We start from the raw sequence: 18654 nt of genomic DNA, 5'->3' as shown, positions 1-18654 counted from the left end.
GACACCTATCAAGGATGGACTAGGTAATACTTGTCTTGTCTCAGTGCAGGGGACTGGGCTATATGACCTACCTTGGTCTCTTCTAGTCCTACATGTCTATGATTTCTAGGATTCATAGATATCAAGGCCAGACAGGCTTATTGTGCCCATACAGCCTGGCTTCCTGCCTATCCCAGCCAGAGAAGCTCCCCCAGTCATTCCTGACTCTGGCCCGTAACTCCTGGCTGAGTTAGAGCAGGGTTTTGAGAGAGAGACGCCCCATCTCCATTGACAGACTCCCAGTGAGGGAGAATACATTGCATGCTGACGGGAGCTTTCCCAGTGGTTCATTCCCCTCCTAGATAAACACTGGCCCCTAATTCCCAGCTTCAATTTGTCTCTCTTCAGCTCCCAGCTATTGGCTCTTGCTCTGCCTTTGCCTTCTACATGAAGGAGCGCTCCACTAGAAGGTGTGTAAATCAGAAGGGACTGGATTATTACGACTCACCTGAGGAGGGGCTCTCAGGCCCAGAGTGTACCCTGGAGCCCTCGACATCCCGGATCCAAAGCTCTGCCTCCCCTAGCTCAATCCAGTGGATTAAATCCGATTTAGAACCTGAAGAGTCTGTTTGGGAGGAAAGTTTTATTGCTAAAGTTTTGGGAGCAGGGACTCGTTTATATGTTCGTGCAGCCAAACACAACAGGGTCTGGATCTCAGTCAGGGTGTGTCTGCACAGCACCTAGCACAACAAGGCTCCAATCTCGGTCTCTGCTTCAGAGGAAAGCGCAAGAGATCCCAAGCAGGAGAATAAGGAAATAAACCTTCCTTAGAGATTTCTTCCCGTCTCTCACTCATACTCTGAATCAGCAACATCTACAACCCTTCTCACTTTGCAGTGGGGGCCGAGTTTAAAGCCTTGGTGAGGTAACTCTAGATCAGGGGTCAGCAACCTTTGAGAAGTGGTGTGCCCAGTCTTCATTTATTCACTTTAATTTAAGGTTTCGCGTGCCAATAATACATTTTAACGTTTTTTAGAAGGTCTCTCGCTATAAGTCTATATATTATATAACTAACTATTGTAAGTAAACAAGGTTTTCAAAATCTTTAAGAAGCTTCATTTAAAATGAAATTAAAATGCTGATCTTACACCGCTGGCCCGCTCTGCCCATTGCTGGCCTGGGGTTCCGTTCACCTAGGCCGGCAGCAGGCTGAGCAGGGCCTGTGGCCGGGACCCCAGCTGGCAAGGGGCTGGCAGCCAGAACCCCAGACTGGCAGTGGGCTGAACGGGGCCGGCGGCCGGGACCCCAGACTGGCAGCAGGCGAGTGAGGCAGGCCCGCTGCCGCTTAGCCCGCTGTGGGTCTGGGGTTCCGTCCGCCGCCTCCTGCCAGCCAGGGTCCTGGCTGCAGGCCCTGCTCAGCCCGCTGCCGGTCTGGAGTCCCGGCCCTGTCCACATAGAGTAGGTACCTACCTTCTCCCTGGTTTTATCCATTCTCTTCCTCTCTCTGCACTGAGATGAGGGTGGAAGTATGCTGAGAACAGGGCTGGGGGTGAAGGAGCAGACTGGGGTTGGGGTGTAGGGTCTGGCCAGGAGCTAGAATGAGGGAGGGGGCTCAGGGTTGGGGCAGGAGGTTTGGGTGTGGAGTGCTTACCTGGGCAGCTCCCATTTGGTGCGAGGGGTGCAGGTGGGAATGGGGGGTGGTGGTGCTCAGGGTGGGAGTGGGGGTGTGGGGGATGCAAGAGTCAGGGAATAGGGTGTGGTGGGGCTGGGTATGTGTGGGGGGTGCAGGAGTCAGGGCTGGGGTGTGTGTGAGGAGGGTGCAGGAGTCAGGACAGGGGGCTGGGTACGAGGGGAGGGTGCCGGAGTCAGGGCTGGGGTGTGTGGGGGGTGCAGGGGTGAGGGCATACTTCAGTAAACACATTTCAGTCATGATTTCAGCTTATGTTCATAATTGTATATACAAAGTTGCTGCATACGTTTCACCATGACAATACTGGCCAGCAAGATACTGGTTTGGAAATTATACCTTATGAGACATATTTTGTACAGAGATTATTCTAGTGGTGTGTAGGGTGTGAGTAGTGCTGTATTCTATCACAGTGACCTCTTGCAACTTTGGAAAACTCCGGTATCCCTGTGTAAAACACTTTGTGCTGTCCCAGCTGCTGTCAGACCTGTGGGTCATGCACTGAACATTTACTGGCGCAGATCCGGTCAGTAACCTGCCTCCACAAGCTACTTTCCGTGGGCTCTCTGCCATATGCTCGTTTCTCCAGCTCTGCATGACTCCATGCTCTTTCCATCAGCACTCACAGCTGTCTGCAGAAATGTCCATCTGGAAGTTAGAACAGAGTCTCTAGGGAGAGATTCTTCCCACTCCTGGGTGGCCCTGTCCTTGGAGAGCAGTTCATCACAGAGTCAGGTACAGTGACTTGACTCATTTGTGTGGTCCGCACGAGGGTTGCCAGGTGTCCCATTTTCAACTGCAAAGTCGAGTCAAAAGGGGACCTGTACAGCATCTTGTCAGATGAACTGACCACACACCAAAAGTCCGGTTACCGTGGGAGGGGGTGGGAGTAGGGGTAAGTGGGAGAGGATCATCAATCTTTGCCAGCCTCTGCACGGTCAGGGAGGCCTCCTACCTGCAACTGGTGGGCAGGCAGAATTCATGCGCCCCATGGTTTTTTCCATTGCAGAACAATTTATTTTGATGGGGAAGCCCTGTAATTGCACCTTTTCCCCACAAGGGGCTGCTGGGACACCAGAACAGAGAGCTGCTGGCTTAGGGCTGGAGCAGCCAGTCACAGGGAAGGAGGGGGTTAGGGGCTGCTTTCTTTGCAGCCCCCTACCTGTGGGCCGAGGTCTGAAGGCAATGGATGGGGGGGATGGACAGAATGGGGCACCCAGGGGGGTGACATTGAGCCAGAGGCTGAATACAAGGGGGGTGCAGGGCACATGGGGAGGGGTGCAGGGAGACACGGGGACGGGACAGAGCCTGACTGAATGTGAGAGACCGGGCTGAGCCACAGTCTCCATAGGCTCCCCAACTCTCTAACAATTACTGCCCTCCCCCACAAAAAACCCCCGTTCCATACTTCTCTCACCCACACCCAGTACCCTCCAGGTTCACTCCAGGCTCCTTCCCACCAATTACTTCCCTCTCCCTCAGCTCCTCCATTACCCCTGGCTCCCCCAGGCCTTTGCACTGCTTCCGAGGGGGGTGGGCGGGGGGGGGGCCGCGGGAAATACATTTCTGTGTTGGAGTTTAAATGAATTATTACTCAAAGTTCTGCATTAATATGTCTAGTGAGGAATCTATTTGTGAAAAATCACTTCCTCAAACTTTCTTGTTGTCCGTATTGTTACATAGTTCCTAACAGGTATTTTTAAATAAATTACCAAAATAATTGAAATTAGCATGATTATAATGTGGTATTTTGACTCAGAAAATATGCAGAATTTTAAAATATTTTTTGCAGAATTTTTAGGCACAGAATTCCCCTCAGACTAATGGGAAACTCTCTCTGAGCACCTCCCAGTCACACTGTTCATCAGGCCTGATGGTCAGTTAGGCCCTAGAACACTTTGCTTCATTCATCTTAAAGATGTACACTTCTCACAGGCTTTCCTCTAGGACATCTGGAAGCATCAGCTTGTTTAATAGCATAGCAACACCTAGTTAAACAGACCTGAGATTCACTCAGCCCTGGGGCTTGTCAGTTAACAGGGACTTTCCCATCCCCCAGTGTACTGCCTTTCTGGGAGCCTGAACCCCAAATAAATCCATTTTACTCTGTATAAAGCTTATGTAGGGTAAACTCATAAGTTTTTGCCCTCTGTATCACTGAAAGAGATGCACAGCTGTTTGCCGCCCCCCCAGGTAACAATTACTTACACTGGGTTTATTAATAAACAAAAGTGATTTTATTAAGTATAAACAGTAGGATTTAAATGGTTTCAAGTAACAGACAGAACAAAGTAAGTCACAAAACAAAATACGCAAGGCTAAGCTTAATACACTAGGAAATCGGTTACAAATGATAACTTCTCAACCTAGATGTTATTCCAAGTGAAATCCTTCTCAGGTCAGTTGCCTTTTCTGACCTGGGTCCATCCTGTTCTCTCCCACCCCTGTGGTTACAATCCTTTTGTTTCCAGGCCGGGGGGGAGAGGGGGGTGTTGTCCTGGCTGCATCCCAGCTAGAGGTGTGTGTCTCAGAGACAGAGTGAGAGATCTGGCTGGATCCCAGTGAGATGGGGGAGGGGATGACCTGGCTGGATCCCACCTAGATACAGCGGGTCCCTAATGGAGTAGCCTGTGACCATCTGCTCTAAAATTCCCCCACCTGTCTGCTCTCCCCCACACCGCTCAGCCAAGTCCCCTTCCCTGCCCCACACAGTCTCTGCTGGGCATCACGGACACAGGACCACTCCCTGGTAGGTACCTGCAGGCGCTGTGCCAGGCTCACTGGCTGCCAGAAGCCCCTCAGGCCCTGGCACTGGTGTGAGTGACCGGGTGCCAGGTGAGGCTGCCCAACTGAGCAAAGCATTTGCCACAGTCAGCACAGCTGTGGGGCTGCTCCCCTGTGTACGTGCGCTGGTGGGCTCTCAGGCTTGAAATCTGTGAAAAGCCCTTCCCGCAGTCAGCACAGTGGTATGGCTGTTCCCTGCTATACACGCACTGATGCTTAGTCAGTGCACGGGCACTGCTGAAGCTCTTGCCGCAATCGTCACACCGCTACGGCCGCTCCCCGGTGTGCGTGCGCTGGTGTCTTCTCAGGTGTCCGAGCTGTATAAAGCTCTTGCCACAGTCAGGGCAATGGTGCGGCCGCTCCCTGGAGTGTTTGCGATGGGGCACTCTCAGGCTTGAGCTGCATGCGAAGTCCTTGCCGCAGTCGGCCCAGCAGTGCAGCCGCTCCCCCGTACGCGTGCGCTGGAGTGTTCTCAGCTTTGAGCTGTATGCAAAACCCTTGCCGCGGTCGGCACAGCGATGTGGCCGCTCCCCGGTGGGCATGCACCGGTGCTGTCTCAGTGCAGAGGGGCTGATAAACCTCTTGCTGCAGTTGGTGCAGCGGTGGGGACGCCGGCCCATGGGGAGTGTCTGGTGCGTAGCCAGGTCTGGTCTCTGACTGAGTCTACCCAGCATATTGATCCTCGTGTGGGCTGTGGGATCCTGCTCACCCTCTGTGCTCTCCCCACATTCACTCTGTCTCCTCGTTTCTCCCGGGATCCCGTGCCCTGCTGGAGAGAGCAGAGGCCATTCCGGTGTTAGCTCATCATTAGGGATGCAGGTTTGTCAAGGAAGGAAAAATGTCACGGACGGAGCGATTTCCCCATTTCTCAGTGACTGTTTTTGTGATGTGTACCTCTGCCTGCAATGGCGGCTCGTATCCCACAGGGCTAGACTCAACACCTCGATCCGGATACCGAGACCTGGCCTGCGGGGTTACAGTGCCGCTCAGATTTGCCCTGCTCCCAGTCATGATGGTGGGGGAAAGGGCTAAACTTCAGTGAAGGGCGTTGCCACCCACATCCACTCTAGCCCACCCCGACCACTCTGCCCCGGGCTAGGTTTAGGCTTGCAGTGCTGCGGGGAGCATGCTTCTTTGGGCGGCAAGTGCCTCTGGGAAGGGCGAGGAGGGGGGCAGGTTTTATTAAAAATCTTCAAGCAGCCACAGTAAATTTTGTGACCTGTGACTTTCTAAATGTACTGAAACGGCTCTGTAATTTTTGACACACAATGCCGTGAAAATCTGCAGCCTGACTCATGTTGGTTCTACCCTATGTTGTTTGTGCAGCGCCTAGCACCTGCTCCCACGTGTGCCATGCGCCTCTTGGGTCTTGTTTTATACATAAATTGCCCAAGATCCAGGCAGTGCCCTGACCCAGGACTAGGGCCCCTCGGTGCTCATGCAGTTGAAACAGGGTCCATGGTTTGTTTTCAATCTGATTTTGATTTCATTTCAAACAGAGGTTTTTATTTACATGGTGCTGGTTCTTCACTTTCTCCTGTTTTATAGCACGAGGCCTGTTCCCCACTTTTTGTGCTGTTTTAACAATACTGGTTTCAATATAGTTCAGTTGAAGGGCTACAATCCCCTCTTGTGGATGCAGGTAGCTGCCTAGCACAACGTAGCTTATTCCACGGCTTGACGTTTGTTTCATTCTTTGTGCAAAACTAAAACTAAACTAAAATCCTCAAGAAGGTTGGGATTTTTTTTGGCGAGGGGAGGGTGGGGAGGGGGTTGAGTATATGACAAGTCACTCAGGGTTTGTGTGATGTAACCTCAAAAACATTTTTGTCTTGTTTTACAACCTGAACCGTGGCACTGCTGAGCTGGAAGGGGTGAATGGCTGCCACCCGGCAGGCCTTTGAGCTACAGACAGTCACAGACGCGTTCAGGCTGAGCTAAGCATTGACACTGAAGCAATGTAAGTGACAACGATTTCGTGCCACTGAGAGAGCAGGAGGAGAGGGGATGTGACAAAGGCCATCCCACCCCCTCTCCCTCACACCCAGCCCATACACCAGGATACTCCAAGTCGTGGCCCACAGGACCATTTCCTCTGGCCCCCACGTGCCTCCGCTCCCGCAGCAGCAGCTGCCTGGAACCCGGGGCAGTTTTAGAGCATTACAGTGAAACGCTGCAAGTGCCTGAGACCTGCTCTACAAAATGGCGTCCTCTGCCTGGGCACGACCTCTCACTCTTCCTACATGACTGATCCTGCCCTGAGACAAGTTGGAGAGAGTCCAGCGGAGGGCAATGAAAATGATTACCGGAGCTGGGGCACATGACTTACGAGGAGAGGCAGAGGGAACTGGGCTTGTTTAGTCTGCAGAAGAGAAGAGTGAGGGGGGATTTGATAGCAGCCTTCAACTACCTGAAGGGGGGTTCCAAAGAGGATGGAGCTCGGCTGTTCTCAGTGGTGGCAGATGACAGAACCAGGAGCAGTGGTCTCAAGTGGCAGTGGGGGACGTCTAGGTTGGATATTAGGAAACACTATTTCACTAGGAGGGTGGGGAAGCACTGGAATGGGTTACCTAGGGAGGTGGTGGAATCTCCATCCATAAGAGTTTTTAGGGCCCAACTTGACAAAGCCCTGGCTGGGATGATTTAGTTGGGATTGGTTCTGCATTCAGCAGGGGTGTTGGACAAGATGACCTCCTGAGGTTTCTTCAAACCCTAATTTTCTATGATTTTATAAGTAATCAAACCTTCTATTTGTAAACACCTAGATGGAAATAAAGTAACAGGTAAGAGTCAACATGGACTTCTCAAGAACAAATTATAATCAAACTAACCTAATATCCTCCTTTGGCAAGAAACAAACCTTGTGGATGGGGAAGCAGTAGATGTCACATCTTGACTTTAGTAAGGCTTTTGATACTATCTTGCATGACCTTCCCATAAACAAACTAGAGAAATATAGCCTAGGGAAACCTACTATAAGGTGAGTCTGAGTATGGTTTTCCAGCCACTTGTGCAGAGTTGTTATTATGGTTCACAATTGAGCTGAAAGGACATATCAAGTGGGATCCCACAGGGATCTGTCCTGGGTCTGGTTCAATTCCGTATCTTTATTCATTATTTGGACAATGGTGTGGAGCATTCACTCATGAAGTTTACAGATGATTCCAAGCTGGGAGGGGTGGCAAGCACTTTAGAGGACAGGATTACAATTCAAAAGAACCTTAACAAAATGGAGAAATGGTCAGAATTAAATAGGATGACATTCAGTGAGATCATATGCAAAGTACTATACTGAGGTAGGAATGATCACTTACACAAATAGAGAATGGGAAATGACTGCCAAGAAAGGATACTGCAGAAAACCATCTGGGGTTATACTGGATCACAAATTAAATGAGTCAAAAATAGAATACTGTTGCAAAAAAGCAAGTATCATTCTGGGATGTATTAACAGGAGTGTTGCAAGCAAGTTGTGAGAAGTAATTCTTCCACTTTTCTCAGCACTGATAAGGCCTCAACTGGAATACTCTGTCCAGTTCTGGGCATCACACTTCAAGAAGGATGTGGACAAATTGGGGAGGGTCACACAGGAGAGCAAGAAGAATGATTACATGTGTAGAAAAAAGGTTGCTACACTGAGTAGGGTGATAAATTGTTCTCCTTAACCACTGATGTAAGGATCAGGCCCTCTTCCTGTAGCCATATTATAAGGCCTGTAGCCATATTGTAAGGCCTAAAAGCCTATGGCCTTTGTCTACAGCCAGATTGAAAGAGCAGCAGCCATAAACTGAGTAGCAGAAAGTCACCTCCTCTTATTCTGTCTAAATTACATTAACACAATGTAATACTGGGCTGTTAAGGAGACCCAGTTCTAATGGCACCCACTGTCACCAGGTAAAGAAACAGATCTTAAGATGGTTACAGAAAACTTGGTTGGATGGCACTCTCTCTAACAAGAAACTACTTCTCAGTAGTTGGTAGCTGTGAAAGCCCCATTTCTTTATTGTTTTGTCATTATGGTCCCCACTACCCTATTGTTTGTCTGTATGATCTCTGTCTGGTTCTTTGATTGTTTCTGTCTACTGTATAATTAATTTTTCTAGGTATAAATCAATTAAGGTGCTGGGATATAATTGGTTAGAGAATTATGTTACAATATGTTAGGATTGGTTCGTAAAATTTTAGTGTAATGATTGGTTAAGATACAGCTAAGCAGACCTCCAGTTTCACTATATAAACTGGGGTCCCAAAGGAAGTTCTTTGGAAACCAACTCCAGGACACAGCCCCAAGCTCAGAGCTGCCAGACCTCAACCCTCTGCCAATGACACTGTACAGAAACAGGAATCCCCCAGGTGGACCTGATCCTGACTGGCCATCAAGAAAAGTTCATCTGTCTTATTGGGAGTGGTGAGCATTTTATGCTCAGCATGTGCATTCTGTTTGTGGTGATTGGTAATAAATAGAGGTTAAGTAGGATATTGCTGTGTAAGGCTCTTTCACTGGTAAAAGATCCCGCAAACCCGCAGAGTGTAAGGTTACACCTGAGCACACGGAACGGGTAAGGGTGGGTACCTATAGACTGTGTGAGTGACAGAGAATTTTGTGTGGGTAACACTGAGGCCCGGACAAGAAGTAATGGGCTTAAATTGCAGCAAGGGAGATTTAGATTAGACATTCAGAAAAACTTCCAAACTCTGAGGTTAATTAAACACCAGAACAAATTACCTAGGCAGGTTGTGGAATCTCCCGTCATTGGAGGTTACTAAGAACAGGTTAGACAGATACGAGACAGGGATGGTCTCTAGGTAACATTTAGCCCTGCCGCAGTGCTAGGAACTGGACTTGATGACCTACCGAGGTCCCTTCTAGTCCTACATTTCTATGATTCATCGACATCAAGGCCAGACAAGCTCATTGCGACTATCCAGCCAGGCTTCCTGCCAAACTATCTACCCCAGTAACTCTTGGTTGAGTTAGAGCAGGGCTTTGTGAGGCAGATGCACCTTCTCCACTGACAGACTCCCAGTGAGGGAGAATCCATTGCATTGTGAAGGGAGCTCTCCCAGACGCTCGTTCCCCTCCGAGATAAACACTGGCCCCTAATTCCCAGCCTCCATTGGTCTCCCTTCTGCTCCCAGACAGTGGAGCTCGCTCTGCCTTTGCCTTCTACATTAAGAAGCCCTCTCCTAGCAGGTGTGTAAATCAGAAGGGACTGGATTATTACGACTCACCTGAGGAGGGGCTCTCAGGCCCGGAGCTTTCCCTGGAGCCCTCAGCATCCCGGATCCAGAGCTCTGCCTCCCCTACCTCGATCCAGTGGATTAAGTCTGGTGTGGAACCTGAAGAGCCTCTTTGGGGGGAAAGAATCAGTTTTATTACTAAAGCATTGGGGGAAGTGACTCGTTTATATGTTGGTGCAGCCCAGCACAACAAGGCCCCGATCTCGGTCAGCGTGTGTCTGCACAGCACCTAGCACGACGGGACACTGCTCTCGGTCGCTGCTTCAGACGAGAGTGCAAGAGATCGCAGGCAGGAGAATAATGAAATAAACCTTCCCTAGAAGAAACAACAAGGAGTCCTGTGGCACCTTAAAGATTAAACAGACCTATCGTCCCCCTCTATTCAACATTGGTGAGGCCTCATCTGGAGTACTGTGTCCAGTTTTGGGCCCCACACTACAAGAAGGATGTGGATAAATTGGAGAGAGTCCAGCGAAGGGCAACAAAAATGATTAGGGGTCTAGAACACATGAGTTATGAGGAGAGGCTGAGGGAGCTGGGATTGTTTAGCCTGCAGAAGAGAAGAATGGGGGGGGATTTGATAGCTGCTTTCAACTACCTGAAAGGGGGTTCCAAAGAGGATGGCTCTAGACTGTTCTCAATGGTAGCAGATGACAGAACGAGGAGTAATGGTCTCAAGTTGCAGTGGGGGAGGTTCAGGTTGGATATTAGGAAAAACTATTTCACTAGGAGGGTGGTGAAACACTGGAATGGGTTACCTAGGGAGGTGGTAGAATCTCCTTCCTTAGAGGTTTTTAAGGTCAGGCTTGACAAAGCCCTGGCTGGGATGATTTAACTGGGAATTGGTCCTGCTTCGAGCAGGGGGTTGGACTAGATGACCTTCTGGGGTCCCTTCCAACCCTGATATTCTGTGATTCTACGATTCTATGACTCCTGGGTCCTCTCCCGGCTCTGGGAGGGGGGCGGGGACTAGTGGGTACAAGAGGGCCCCGGCCAGGCTGTGCAGCGTGGGAGTGTCGCAGTAACACATGGGTTGGGCTGTGTCGTGTGTGTTGCTCGGCTGTGCGGTGTTGGTGCGTGTGTCACAGGAGATCACACCCCAGGCTGTGTGTGGTGGGTGTGTGAGCAGCGCTCGCTCTGTGTCTGTGCGCGATACAGGCAAGGGGCGGGACTGGAGCAGTTTGTATTGGGGGGCTGCTGAGAGCCAGTGAACCAAACCGTGACCCCTGTATGTATTGGAAACCACTTCAAACCAGGGGGTGTCATAGCACCCCTAATTCTAGCCCCTGTGGTTCCAGGAGCACTCACATGGCTGTAATGTGTGTTTCAGAGTAACAGCCGTGTTAGTCTGTATTCGCAAAAAGAAAAGGAGTACTTGTGGCACCTTAGAGACTAACCAATTTATTTGAGCATAAGCTTTCGTGAGCTACAGCTCACTTCATCGTGTTTCCGGAGGGCTGTGTGTGTTACAAGAGCTCTCACCCAGCTGTGTAACGTGTGTGTTTCAGGAGCTCACACCCATGTCCCTGCCCAGTGCCGGGGGAGGGCCGCTGCCCTATGCCATCTTCTGGCCTCAAGTGCTCATGCCCCAGCTGGCTACCCCTAGATCCCGCCCATTGGGCCGAGCCCTGCACACCACAGATGCCATCTACACCAGCTGCAACAAATGGTCCAAGGTTAAACACATCAAGCGCCTGCGGGACGCCCAGCGCAGCCGGGTCTTCCAAAAGTTCGCCAAGCTGTGCTTTGCCGTGAAAGCTACAGTGCGGAAAGAAGGGATGGATTCTGTGTGTGACACAGCCCCAGACAGAGGGGGCACTACAGAGCCCAGCCTTGACCACTACCACTGACCCTGTTGCCCCTAACCCCAGGAGCCCCTAACCTCTGTGAGCCCAAGGCCAGCACCATCCCTGGCTGCTGGAGAAGAGGATGCTGGTCTGTGAAGTAATGTCTCTCCCAGTCTTATCCTTTCTCCACTGGATAGTTCCTCTGTCCCACAGCACCTCCCCTAAGGTGACTGGATCTCTTTTCCCCCCTCTCGCAACTGCTTCACATAAGAGGGGGGGAAGTCCAGTCCCTGTGGTTCATGCGGCCAGAGGTAACAGCTAACAGTGGCTGAAGTGGGGCAGGTGGCTTGGGGCAGGGAGGGTCAACATGGGCCTCAGGATGCCTGGGTTCTATCCAGGTCTCTTAGAGGGCAGGGGTGGCTGGGGGGTTATAGTAGTGGGGGCTGGGAGTCGGGACTGCCCTGGAATGGGATCCCAGCCGTGTCTTCCCCTCTCTGTGCTATTTCAAAGGAGGGACCCAACCCTGATCTGAACACCAACCGGGTCAGCATCATCAAGCAGTGCTGGAGCAAGAGCATGCCCAAATCATCCACTGAGATGGCCATCAAGGGAGGGGAACATAGCCGGGTCCTGCCAGCCCAGCTCATGGGGCAGAGGGGCTCATGGGCTGCAGCCTTGCTGCATTCTCTGGGCCAGGACAGGCTATGCGGAGGTGCGTTGGGAGCCTTGAATGAGGGAGCGAGGCTGGGCTTGTGGCTACAGGGCTGGGCTGGGCTACAGGATTCCTGGTTTCTATTGTTAACTCTGCCACTTGCTCCCTCTGTGGCAAATCACTTAGGTCAGTAGTTCTCAACTAGGGGTACCCCTGGGGGTACACCATCTCATCTAGATAGTAGCCTTGTTTTACAGCAGGCTACATAAAAAGCACTTCCAAAGTCAGTACAAACTAAACTTTCATACTGACAATGACTTGTTTATACCACTCTATATACTATACACTGGAATATAAGTACAATCCTTATAGTGCAATAGATTTAGTTTATAATTATATGACAAAAATGAGGAAGTCAGCATTTTCTCAATACTTGTGTGCTGGGACATTTTTGTATTTTTATGTCTGATTTTCTAAGCATATCGTTTTTAAGCGAGGTGAAACTTGGGCATACGCAAGAGAAATCAGAGTGCTGAAAGGGGTACAGTAGTCTGGAAAGGTTGAGAGTCACTGACTTAGGTTATAGGGAATAGGCAGACTGGATCAGACCAGAGGCCTGTCCACTCCAGTGTCCTGTTTCCAGCATCAGAGGCTGTGGAGGAGGTGTAAGAACCCCACAGTAACAAATTTGGGGATAATCTTCCTGTGCTAGGTCTCATCTTGGTCTGTAATGGTTACAGTCAGTTCAAGTCTTGGAGCAGGAAGTTTAATATCCCTGCCATGGTTGTATGCATTAACTATTCCAGCTCTGGAAGTTCTTGTGGTCCATAGAAATATCCAGTCCCTCTTTGAGTCTTGCTAAGTTCTTGCCCTCTGTAACATCATGTGACAGAGAATTCCACTGGATAATCACCCATTGTGTGAAAAAGTATTTCCTATCATCAGATTTGAATTTCCCACCCTTTATGTCACTGAACATTCTCTAGGTCTTGTGTTATGAATAGAGATCATTGGGAAATACAGTGTCCATCCCATGGGAAATTCTGACATTTCTAAATTTGTTTTGATTCTGAAGCAGATCAGAAATTGAAATTTCAAAATTTTTAGCGAAAGAAAATTTAAGAAAAATGTTGGAGTAACTTAATTTATGGAAATGAGCTGGTGTACATTATTCCCTTTAAAGGAATAACTAATTTAGTATTTCTGAACTGTCTGGGAGAGGGTTGGACATGACAGAACATACATTTCTGTGCGAAAATCTGTGTTGGGGTCACCCTGTGATAATCCAGGCTGGTGAGAAAAGCAAGGTATTGCTGGTTGACTGCAGAAGGAAGCTCAGGGCAATTCAGGAAGCAGGGCTTAGCAGAGGGGCTCAGGGAACCTGCAGGAAGCTGGACAGGCCAGGGGCAATGCAGGGATGGCTGGGGAGCCTGGGAGAGTCACTGGGGGCCAGAGGGGATGGCTGGGGAGACTGGGGGAGGCAGCAGGGAACCAGGATGATGGGGATGTGCATAGGGAGCCTGGGGAAGGCAGAATGCTAAGGGGGAGATTGCTGGGCTCTGTGTGGAGGCAGTGGGGCCAAGGCAATGGAGAGGTGGGTGGGGAGCCTGGGGGGGAAGCGGGGGCAGGGGGAAATGGGAAGATGAGGGGAATACAAGTGCAGTTCCCCTGAAACTGACAATATTTTATTTCATTTTTTCTTAAGGCCCTTACCTGCCAGAGTACTTCAGTGTGCTTAAGTCCATTGATTTCAGTGGGACTACTCACATGCTTATAATTAAGCATAAATTTAGGAGTTTGCTGGATTGGATAATGTCAAAATATATTATAATGAGTAATAATTAAGAACTGGAAAGTCACACTATTAAACTTTGTAACGTTAACAGCACAAGTGGGTCAGTTGTGAAGCTTTGATCCAAATTCAAGCTCCTAATCTTCAGATCCAAACCCAAGTCACTTCACAAGAGTGTTAGGATTTGGGTTCTGAAATGGACCACCATAAAAAGAAACCTGAGCTGTGAAGTTGAAATCTGCACCTAGATCTGACTTTCCTCATGTTTCTGAGCGGTCTGGATTCTGTGTCCTAGTTTGGGGTCCATCTCTAGTTAAAAGAGAACTGTAAAGAGAAAATGGAATTGTAGGCAAGCTCAGATAGGTGACTGGAACATCCCTGCTCTCTGGGCTGGGCATAGGAGACTGAGCACAGAAATCTGTTTTAATTTACTTTCCAAAAATTCTTTCAAACCCTTCTCCTCCTAGCACGATACCTGCTTTTCCAGCTTTGCTACTGATGCTCCATGTTCAGCATTCTGTGATACTATAGATACCAGAAGAGAGACATCATAGTCCTCAGGAGGGTTACCATGAGATTTCTGAGACTTGTGATGCCGAAGAGTGCCACGTTTTCTTTGTAAATCCAGCAGAGAGGGTGGATTCAAATGCAGAGGGGAAATAATTGTATATGGTTAAATTAGAACTGATTCCTGACATAATTATTGGGTGCTGATATTATCACAAGAGCCCCAAAAGATCACATCAAAGGTTTAGTTTGCAAATATCTCTGTTCTTCAAATTGATACAGTACATCAGTGCAACCCAGAGCTGCTTCATGTGTGCTATGGCATAGTTTCGTAAAACATGACTGTGACACTGCGCTCCGTATTCTTCATAGCATAACTGAGATGTATTTTATGCAAGATGGGTTATGTGAGGTCTCACTAGAAAGGTTATGATTACTGGATGATTATCCTATTTGTAACCATGTCTCATTTTGGTATCCGAAGTTAGGAATACTGATTATGAATCCATTACAAGTGGGTTTTCACCTGGGGAACGCCCACCAGACAATGCAATCAGTCTGGATGGGCTACGAGGAAAAACAATAGGTCTTTTAAGATTCCAATATCCCACCTTCCTGGAAAGCCTTCCTGTGGACCCAGCAAATAGACTTTGAGTTGTGGCTGCAGGGTCATGTGATCACAACGCCAGATACTGAACTACATGTTAAAATTAGTACTTTTCCACTGACTAGGGATGGACTCACACTGGAAAACAAGGGATTCCGGCCATATGTGAAACCTATTTAAGGCAGGGGAGTGACCTAATCAGTGTTTGTTTTTCACTGAATCCCCGCCCAAGATGTTTGCTGTGAACATTTAAGAAACAAAGACATGGGCTGGGGGGAGAGAAGAGCTGGAAAGCGTCTAGCCTGTGAAAGGAACATCTGAAGTTTTAAGTTGCAAGCAAGAGCAGCTTGCCTTCAAGATCCTCTGCAATCTGCCTAAAATAACATTTAGGGTGAGAAATTGATGCTTACAACCACTTTCTTTAGCATATTGAGTTTAGCTTGCGTGTTTGTTTTAGTTGATCGGTAATCTGTTTTGATCCGTTTGCTCTCTCTTATAATCACTAACATCGATCTTTTGTAGTTAATAAACTTGGTTTTGTTTTCACTAAAACCAGTTTCTGAAATTCATAACTGGGGGGCAAAAGCTGTGCGTATCTTCCTCCACCCTGAGGAAAGGGGCGAATTTCATGAGCTTATGCTGTATAGTTCTCTATGCAGTGCAAGACAGTATAATTTTGGGTTTACACTCCAGAGGGGTTGTGATCATATGCTGGACAATCATAGGCGCCGATTTCCTCTCTGCCTGGTGGGTGTTTGACCCCTTGCCTCTGTACCGCCCTCACCCCACCCCCATTCCACCCCTTTCCCAAAGTCCCCACCCCACCCCGCCTTTTCTCACCCCAGCCCCGCCTCCCCTTCCCACCCTCTTCCCCCAAGTCCCCTGCCCTGCCTCTTCCTTGCCTCCTCCCCCGAGTGTGCCGTGTCCCCGTTCCTCCCCATCCCTCCCGGAAAATCCTAAGCGCCGCCAAACAGTTGTTAGGTGGTAGGGGGGAGAAGTGCTGGGAGGGAAGGGGAGGAGCAGGGACTTGGCCTGCTCGGGGTGGGAGAAGGAGGCGAGGACAGGGGAGCTTGGCTACCGGTGGGTGCGGAGCACCTGCTAATTTTTCCCCATGTGTGCTCCGGCCCCGGAGCACCCACGAAGTCGGCCCCTATGTGGGGAATTCCTTATTTGAAGCCTTCCCATGCAGAGCTGATTTCAGTGTCTGTGTCCTTCTGCAGTTGGTTGTGGCCCTACCAGTGTGCGCTGAAGAGGCTGGAGGGCCTGGCTCAGCAGGGCAGGGTAAGGGAGCCCAGGCTGGTGGAGCAGGTGGGCTCAGTGGTTCCCCAGTACATCAGGTGGCACCCCGGGGGGGAGAGGGGGGAACCCAACATGACATCAAAAGTAGGTCTAGGAATCAAAACTCCTTTGTCGCTTGAGTACCTGCCCTGACCCTGCAGCACACCACCAGAGCCTTTACATATTCCTCCCCGCACTGCCAGCCGTTACCAGTCACCTCTGCACATCAGACATTTTAGTCGCCCAGAGGGTGTTAACTCAGATATGAAGCAGTTCGCTTAACACAACCACGCTGTCAATTCATTAACCAGTGTGTAAATATGCAAAATGACTTTTTTTTTCTACATATCCGTTCGAGCTGGCATGGAGGTGACTTCTCTGGCTCAGTTTCACCGTTGCAGTAGCTGGTTCTTGAAACGGAGAGGGAGTTCATTCAGGTGATTCACTCAAGGTGCTGTGACAGCCTGTTCTCTGGGTGGATTTCTCAGTGGACTTTAAAAAGCCAGAGTTAATAGGGTGCTTGTCAGCAACCCAACTAAAGTTCTTACCCAGCAGGCGGTGTTCTCTATGGCCAGGCGATGCTGGTCCCACTCACGTCTCCTTCGTACAGACATTTTGACCTGAGGAAGCAACGTGCTGAACAAGATGGGACATTTTATACCATTTCTGCTGGATCGTACAGCTTGGTCACGCTGCTGGGCAAAGCTGGCCTGAGCCAATCAGGAAACAACCTGTACTCATGGCAGAATCTTGCAACATCCAACCAGGATATGAGTTGTGTCCATTCTCATTGTCCAATGAGACAATGAGGGTATCACAATCCAGAGTGTAATCCAGACATGCGGTGGGGAGGTGGGACAGTGTTACCGCCTGCCCTGTAACCTGGGGGGCCCAGTAATGCTTTGCTGCTGTCACTCCCAACCCAGACCACTCACAAACAGCCGCCAGCATTCCGGTCGTACCCCGAGTGTCTGTGTGTAGCTGCTGCCTGCCAGCCACGCTCAGCTCACACTCTGGCTTTCACAGCCTTGGTTATTACTGCAGGGTGATCCCAATACACACACTGTCCCAGATTTCCCCCCAAATATATGTGGCTTGTATTGTCCAGCCTTCTCCTGGACAGTCCTGATAGAATAGGTCCATTGCCCCTCTAAGGGGATCAATATACCTACATTTTTCCGCACCCCAAATGGAGTTGCCGACACAGTCCACTTCATTTCAATTAAAGAAGAAAAATTTATTTAATCACAAAGGTAGATTTCAAGTGATGAGGCATCAAAGTCAGAAATGGTTTCAAGAAAAAGAAAGATATAAACACTTCTCAGGACTAAAGTGAACAAACCAGACGTGGTGCAAAGTGAAGTCCTTTACCACAGGTTTCCAGTAGCATTGCTGACCAAGTTTTTAGTTCAGGATCAGTTCCTGAGGTCCAAGGGCTGCTTTTTTTTTGGGGTCCTCTTAGGTGATAACAAGATGAACAGGAAAAATAACACGAGGTGTTTTTGCCCCTCTTTTTTATAGTTCAATCACCCTTTGAAATGCAGAATTTTCTCAGTGACCCCTAGATGTGGAGAGACATGAACTTTGGTGGAGAAGAGGTTTCATGCTGTTGTTGCTAAAATGCAGATCAGTTTGTTCCTGATTGCCTTCCTTTCCAAAGAATGGCTACTTGATGGGTGATGGCCCATCAGCTTTGATGACAACTCGGCTAACATCTCCTTTGTTTTTGAGAAACAGTTTTACCCGCTCCGGAGACGTGGCTGGTCAACACGCTCCAGTTGCAATTTCAGCTTCTGTTCATAGATTTTTATACAAAGTTGCTGCATACATTTCACTATGATCATGCTGGCCAGTGAGTTATTAGTTTTCAAATGATACCTACCTTGTAAGGCATAATTTGTACATAGATGATTATAGCAGTCTGTAGGGTTTGAATACAGGGGTGTATTCCATCCCAGAGACGTCTTGAGACTTTGGAAAACTCCAGTATCCCCGTGTAAAACCCTCTGTGCCGTCCCAGTTGGTGTGAGACCTGTGGGGTCATGGAGTGAACCTCAGCTCCAATCAGTAATCTACCTCCACAAGCTACTTTCCATGGGCTCCCTGCCCTGTGCACCTTTGGCCAGCTTTGCATGACTCCATGCTCCTTCCATCAGCACTCTGAGCTGTGTGCAGAAATTAGGGATGTAATTAGGGATGGAGCGGGCCCAGCTGCAGCACCAGCCCAAGTGGGCCCAGCCAGAGCCCCCCCCGCACCAGCCAGATGGGCCCCAGCCGTGTAAATGGTTAACTGTTTAAATGACATATTTTAATCATTTAAATGGTTAACTTTTTAAACAG

General features: G+C 49.3%; 1 pseudogene; it reads right to left on the bottom strand.

Annotated features, from left to right (window-relative positions):
* Positions 1–3905: 3905 nt before the first annotated feature.
* LOC140913088 (uncharacterized) lies at positions 3906–11133 on the bottom strand (annotated as a pseudogene).
* Between the last annotated feature and the right edge of the window lie 7521 nt (positions 11134–18654).

This window comes from Lepidochelys kempii, chromosome 6 (assembly GCF_965140265.1).
Source record: "Lepidochelys kempii isolate rLepKem1 chromosome 6, rLepKem1.hap2, whole genome shotgun sequence".
Lineage (NCBI taxonomy): Eukaryota > Metazoa > Chordata > Testudines > Cheloniidae > Lepidochelys > Lepidochelys kempii.
This window is presented reverse-complemented; position numbering and strand designations above follow the sequence as displayed.